General features: G+C 40.5%; 1 pseudogene; it reads left to right on the top strand.

Moving 5' to 3' along the window:
* The first annotated feature begins 5,415 nt into the window (after nucleotides 1–5,415).
* The window catches only part of LOC138833420 (tubulin beta-2 chain-like), a 41,411-nt pseudogene continuing 39,296 nt past the window's right edge, over nucleotides 5,416–7,530 (top strand).

The following is a 7,530-nucleotide window of genomic DNA, read 5'->3' as shown; positions in this document are numbered from 1 at the left end:
TTCTAGCCTTGTATCACATTGCCCTGCCATAGTTTCTTGGTTTATTTAATCTACATACAGACTAGCAATTCTGAACTACTCCAGTGATATTATCCACTAGAATGACTGTTCAGACTGTTTATCTACTATTTTCAAAGATGTTCTAACATTCCACACAAGATATGAACATTTTCAGATGCACCTGCAGGGGTCTCTGATTCATTCCTCCATAGATCTGATCCCTTTAATAATGATTACTTGATTCTCTTACTATCTCTGGTACCTACCTATGTAATAGTCTCAAATTTTTGAAGGTAATTCACTTGAGGACTTTCTAATTTTAAAAATTATCACTTTATTCTAGTATTACGCAGGACATATTTTCTACTGTTTTCTAACTTTTCTACATATTGTGAGAGTTGTTTCATTTGTGTATTCATGTGTGCACATGTAAGTATCTCTGTGTGTATGTGTATCTTTGTATGTATGTATGCAAAAGCCCCAAGCTCTTATCCATCAGTCTTGCTCATGACTAGTATACCATCACCTGAGCCATTCTTCCAATCCAGCTTTTGGCTGGTTAATTATAGGTAGTGTCACAAAGAGTGTTCTGCCCAGGCTGGATGCAAACTGAACTTCCCAGAATCCTTTACATTCTTAGGTTATATTTATCCAGTAGTACCAACTTTTAAACTACAAACATTTTTGTGAGTGTAAAGTCTAAGCTGTATACCAGATTTTTTATTCAAGAATTCATATAAAGATAGATGAACATACAAATTGCATATTCTGAGTGTACACTGTTAGAAATGTGATCTTAAACCAGGAGGCGATTAGATCTGAGGATTGGGTTTCAAAGCCAGCCCAGGTAGGAAAGTCCAGGAGATGCTTTTCTCCAGTTAACTACTAGAAAACTGGAAGTGGCACTGTGGTTCAAGTGGTAGAGCATTAGCCTTGAGCTGAATAACAGAGGGAAAGTGCCCAGGCCCAGAGTTCAAGACCACCACCACCAACAAAAAATATATATACGTAAAGAAAAAGAAATGTAATCTTAGCCAACAGTTCATTGCTAGTATAATGCCTGCTCTCTCAAGATGAACTTTTTCCCCAGTTAAGTACATGCTCTTATAGCTGACTTGCATTGGAAAAAGAATTATTCTTCCATTCTACTTTTAATAAATTTGCATGATTAGCAAATGTGATTTAGAAAGGGAATGGCCTCATACTTCGTGTTCCACATAGGAGTAATGTTTTCTGTATATCACTCCCATAAATCTACATACTGAACTTGGCTTTATTGTTTCATTGTTGTCTTATGTGTAGAGTCTTCTATACTGTATTGAACCCTTATACTTAAAAACAGAACTTTTCTTTCTCCTATTATTGCTATTGTTTCTCTCACTAACTCCTGTACACTTGAGAAATAATGTGCAGCACATACACTCACAAAAAGAAGGACCTGAGAAACTTCTTCCCATTAAAAATTTGCCTTAATTTACAGAGAACTTACAAAGTTTGAACTCAAGGTACTCATTGATAATGTATTTATAAGCAACATAAATTTCATATTTTCTCTTTACTAAGTTGTCTCTGAAACACGTGTTACCTCAGGTCCAAAGGTGTCCTTGTGTTATTTCAGTGAACCCAGAAAACTTTCATCATACTTCAGGCAGCACCATCGATTGTTACTGGAAATAACTGCTACTGGATGTGGAAACTCCCAGGAGAAGAAATGAACATAGAGGAATGACAAAGTTCATGTTAACTTGTGCTTTCCTTTTTACTGTACAAGAAAGAATCCCAAGGTTTGAAGGAAACTCTGTTCCTGACTTTTTCGAGTGTGTTCTATACTCATATAAAATTTTTCTGAAAACTTCTAGTTGAGAGTATTACAAAAAGAAATAATGTACCATTTGAAGGCCAGCATAGAACAAAAGGAAATAACATTGCTTTAAAAGTGTTCTACAGAAAAGAAACAAAGACATGGAGGTTGTAAAGTGTCTTATGGATGGATATTTCACCCCTGAGATGATTCTCTTGTTGCAGGATGGGACAGTTATCAATTCCTTTAGTCTGGTCCTGAGTTCTCCAGAGCAATAAGGATTCTGAAAAAGCAGGATCCAGTGAGTAGGATCAGCAAAAGGAGCCTCTTCTCAGACCAGTACTCCATTAAGGATGGTCCCAAAGAAATATGTGGGGTTATTTTTGTTTCCTTGTTTGTTTGTTTAGTTTGTGTTGGTTCTGGGGCTTGAATCCAGAGGCTATACTCTGTCCCTGAACAGTTGTCTTTCCTGCCCACCTGCCTCCAAAGCTAGTACTCTACTGCTTGAGCCAAACTGCACCTACGGATTTTTGGTGTTTAATTACAGATAAGAGTTTGACAGACTCCCCTGCCTGGGTTGGCTTTGAACTAAGATAGTAAGAAAGCTAAGTGACATCAACTGTATGGACTTATCTTTTGAAAAAAGAAATATTACTTGAGGGCTGGAAAGGTGGCTCAGTGGTAGAGTGTTTGCCTTGCATGCATGAGGCCCTGGGTTCGATTCCTCAGCACCACATAAGCAAAAAGAAAGGAAAAAAAGCCGGAAGTGGCACTGTGGCTCAAGTGGTAGAGTGCTAGCTTGAGCTGAAGAGCTGAGGGACAGCGCCCAGGCCCAGAGTTCAGGACCCACAACTGGACCCCCCCAAAAAAAAGAAAAAAAATTAGTTGTAATTTATTGTCAAACTAATATTTTACTATTTTTTTTGGGTCCGGTTGTGGGTCCTGAGCCACCTTCCCAACCCATATTTGACAATTTTTAAAAGAAGAGTATATGTCCATCAAAGAAGACATAACTTAAATTTTAACTCAGCAAAAGTAGGTACACTGAATCATTTTGGAATTATTTCTTCTGCTTGGGAAGATTATGACCTTGTCATTCCTTTTGAGGAAACTTAAAGTCATATTTCACTTTTTTTGTTGGTCTTGGGGCTTAAACTCTGATTCTGGGCACTGTCCCTCAGCAGTTCAGTTCAAGTTGAGTGCTCTACCACTTTAGCACAACTTCTGGGTTTCTGGTGGTTAATTGAAGAGTCTTATGGATTTTCCTGACCAGGCTGGCTTTGAAAAACAATCCTCGGGTATCAACCTCTTGAATAGCTAGGATTACAGGTGTGAACCACTAGCACCCATCTCACATTTGCATTTATGTGCAAATATGCAGACAAAGAATGGAAATTTGAACCAAATGATGACATTCCAGCTTTTCAGAAAATTTGAGTTAACAATAAATATGTCCTCCTTTTCCATGTTGTTACATTAATGACTAATGAGCTATGGAACCCTTCCATTAGTATCTTATGCCATCTGTATATGTGTAGTATCAGGAAATGTTCATAGAGAAATACAGAAAGACTGAGATTTTTAGAAAGCAAAGGAGATCAGGTATGAAAGAACAGCATAGAAGGATATACATTTATCACACAGAGCTTAAGAGCTAGCGTAAGAGATTTGGAATGCTATAGGCAATGAGGAACAATCCTAATTGATAACTAATTCTTCAATAATCAAAAATGGTTCCCTAGAACAGCTTCTGTTATACCTTAGCTATCATTTTATTCCTTCCATCTGGAGTTATTCCTTCTCTTCTGTCACAACTGTTAATTAGCCTCTGCCTTTTTGGTGCCATGACTGACCAAAAAGATTTCCAAATCACACTTTGACTACCGTTCTCTTTGTGATTAGCAATGACCACACAAAGCCTGGAATCATTGACTTTCCAGAATTAATATTCACCTGACATCTAAGCACATTCCTGGCATTAATTGCTGTGACCTAATAAACAAAACTTTTTATTTCAACACAGTATCCTAATATGAGTATTGCACATGAATTAGGGCCTATTTTCAGGTGTCAGTATGGAAGGAGCAATTATATATTCCAAGTATGGGTTCTTTATTTTGAATGTACTAACTAAATGTTTTTTGTTTTGTTTTGTTTTGTTTTTGCCAATCCAGGGGATTAAACTCAAGGATAGGGAAATATTCCTCAGCTTCTTTTTTTTTCTCAAGGTAAGTACTCTACCACTTGAGGCACAGCACCACTTCCAGTTTTTTTCTTTTTATGGGGTACTGAGAAATTGAACCCAGGGTTTCATGAATGCTAGGTAATCACCGTACCATGAAACCACATTCCCAGTGCCCTAAATGACTGTCTTAATATGGCATTACATTTTCATTCCATAACTATGTATCATAATTTTGGCCAGGTGCTACAAAATGATGCTGAAAACAATACTAAGTCCAGTAAGGCTGGATGAAAAATGAATAACCATCACGGTCTAACCAGGGCAGAGAGAGGCTTACCTCATGGAACTGTTTCATCAGGCTGAGTGAGACAGCTCCTGACCCAAAGCCCACCACAAGAATGAAAGGGCCACCTTGGGTTCCAGCCACATGGGGATGCTGGGCCACCTCCTCCAGCACCCATTCAACCAGTTCCTGTGTGTGAAGGAGAGAAAGCAAGTCAGAATTACACTTAAGTCTGTGCTGGTGGCTCAGAACTCTAATACTAACTAGACAGGAGGCGGAGAGTTGAGAATCATGGTTCATAGCCATCCCTGGCAGGAAAGACTGTGAGGCTCTTATCTCCAAAGAAACACGAGAAAACTGGAAGTGATGTTGTGGGTTCAAGTGGTAGAGTGCTAGCCTTGAGCTGAGGAGCTTGAGAACAGCTCTTAGGCCTAGAGTTCAAGCACCACGATGGACAAGAAGTGGACTTTCGACCACAAGAAGTGGGCTGAATAGCACCCATTGTCCTAGAGAGCATGGCAGAGAAGTCAGGCTGAGCTTCCTGTGAACTTGAGGTCATAAGTAGGTCACCTGGCTTCTCTATGCCTTCCTTTCCCCAGCTGCAAAACTCAACACAGTGAAGGATCTCTTTCATCATGAGGATAGGGTAATGATGAAAGAAAGCCATGTTTTGTTTCATAATCCCAGACCTGTTGCATGAATAATAACAGGCCCCACCTTAGCCCTTTGCTGGTATCTTCCTGTCATATACTCCCAGAATTGTCAAGAACCTTGTCTGAAGGCCACTCCCTCTGTGCCTAGCCATGCTCGAGATCCCTCTGCATAAATCCCTTATTTTGTCACAACTATTCTGTGAGGAGACTGAGGTCCTATTGTTGAGGCCCTACACAGAGATTCACCTGTGGTCAAAAATTGGCTGCTGTGGAGTAAGAGTATGGGGTAATCCATCTAAACTGATGACTGAGCATGGCACTACATGCCTTACCATCCTAACTACAGAGGACCAGGCCTGGTGGAGCATACCTGTCACAGATAGGAGTACCATGATTCAGCCCAGCCTGAGTATATATTGAGTCTCTATCTCAGAAATTCCCAAGACAGAAAGGTGGCTCCTCAGAGCTGGGGAGAGGAAACAAGCAGGGGATCATGGTGCCCCTAGATGGGTGTCTGAACCGGGTTAGGGTTGGTGTTGGGGTGGCCATACACCTGTGCTGCTGGGAGAAGCTGTTGGTGGCTGCTCCAGGTGGGGTAGCAGCAATGGCAGCAGCATTGCAGACACATGGGCACAGAGCAGAGGACCTGGGGCAGGGACCAGGTGGGGGCCTTAGGCTAGCTGGCAGCAAGCCATTGCCTGAGGTATGAAACCCAGCACTGCGGGAAAGCAGGGGAGGGAGCCAGGGCATGAGCTGGTGTATCAATATCCTACTGTACTCAAATTCTCTTGAGCACTCAGCGACCTCTGCCTTCCTCAACTGCTGGTAGTGGTGTCAACCAACAGAATGAATCCCTGTGCTACCTGGCAGCATAGAATGTGGGCATGGCCACCATTCTTGTATCCCATTGTTCAGAAAGAAACATGAAAGAATGTGGGTGTGGCCGGAATTCTGTAATGCAAGCAGCATGGGTGGAGTAAAGATGACAGCGGCTCCCCCAGCCCTTTTCCCAGAGAACTCTGTCCAATTCAGCTGGGTATAAGAGGGTGACCTGCTTTAGCCAGATAGCCAGCTGCACAGATTGTTGTGTATGTCTGTCTGTTTACAGTCCCAGACCTTGAACTCAGGATTGGACAGTCTGTCATCTCCTTTTGCTCAAGGCTGGCCCTCCACACTGGAGCCACAAGGCTTCTGGCTTTGTTGGCAATGAAGCTGGACAGGGGTCTCAAGGACCTTCTTACCTTGGGTGACTATGATTCTCCTGTCACAGCCTGGTAAGTATCTAGGAGGACTGCTGAGAGCCACAGGTGCCTGCCTCATCATTGGTCTTGCTGATGTTCTTGTACAGACTGGTGAGTTCCCTATCCATGGGTTGAAGTCGTGGCAGCTGTAGCCCACAGTTTGAATCCTGGTCCTGCCACCTCCAAATGGCAGGAGATCCTAAGAAACTTGTTCCTATCCATATGATTACCAATGGAATGTGATATATGTCATGATTGCATGAGCAGATCTTGAATGATTCTAGCATAAAATTATTCACAATTATATTGTAGGACACTGATCAATTTTAGTTAATAATTTATTAAACATTTAAACAATCATATACATATAATGGAGGCATAATGAAATTCTTAAGAATTGAGCAGTACATACTATAATGGTTCCATTTTTCTGCCAGGACTGGGATTTGAACTCATGGTCTGGGTAACTCTGTTGCACTGTGTGGGAAAGGAAAGCTGGCTTCCTTGAAGTCAAGAAATTCAAGTCTGATCATTAGGCCTGAAATAGATCACCACCAATAGAAAACATCCTATCCATGTACAACTTACATATATGATTTTTATTTACATACATATGTTGACTCCATATTGTGTTGTTTTATTCATGTATTGACCGTTTATGTCATTGGCTATTATGGCACATAGAACATTGATTACATTGATTAAATAGGATATAGTTTTATATATGTATTCTACTTCATACCTGACACCGAGGACATTCACAGAAAAGGAAAACGTGTCACCATCAGCGTCTTACTCCACGATTCATTGTTTGGGAGTGCTGGCATCTGAAGTCATGGCCTACAAGGCCAAACTCATGAATGGGTAAATGTTATCACGCTATCCTGGGGCAAATTGAGCTGACAGGCTGTTTCCAGGATCTGAGTTCGAGCCCAAGGTGTTAACAAAATAAGAACAGATTGACATGCAGATGGCATTATGCTAATAAATATATATTTTTATAGAGTGCCAGATACATCTATACATTTTTCAGTTATACAGATTACATTCCTACCAATTCCTGGGTATTTATTATGGATCCATATAATTAATGTTACTGTTTTCATCCTTAAAATGTTAATGAAATCAATTAGTGTCCTGAACTTATTGCATTCCTGTAAGTAATTATATTCTTTTAATGCTTCATAAATATTAAATAAAATTAATCAACCTCCTGAAATGATGCTGTCTAATTTTATAGGAGCATCATTCATGATCAACATATTCAACCATGACATTGACACCATTCCATTGTTATTCCTATTGATGGGAATCAGTTTCTTAATATCTCCTGCCATTGATTGGTGTCAGAATGGGGATTCGAAATC

The sequence above is a fragment of the Dipodomys merriami genome, unplaced genomic scaffold (assembly GCF_024711535.1).
Source record: "Dipodomys merriami isolate MVZ:Mamm:240054 unplaced genomic scaffold, mDipMer1.0.p SCAF_207, whole genome shotgun sequence".
NCBI lineage: Eukaryota > Metazoa > Chordata > Mammalia > Rodentia > Heteromyidae > Dipodomys > Dipodomys merriami.
This window is presented reverse-complemented; position numbering and strand designations above follow the sequence as displayed.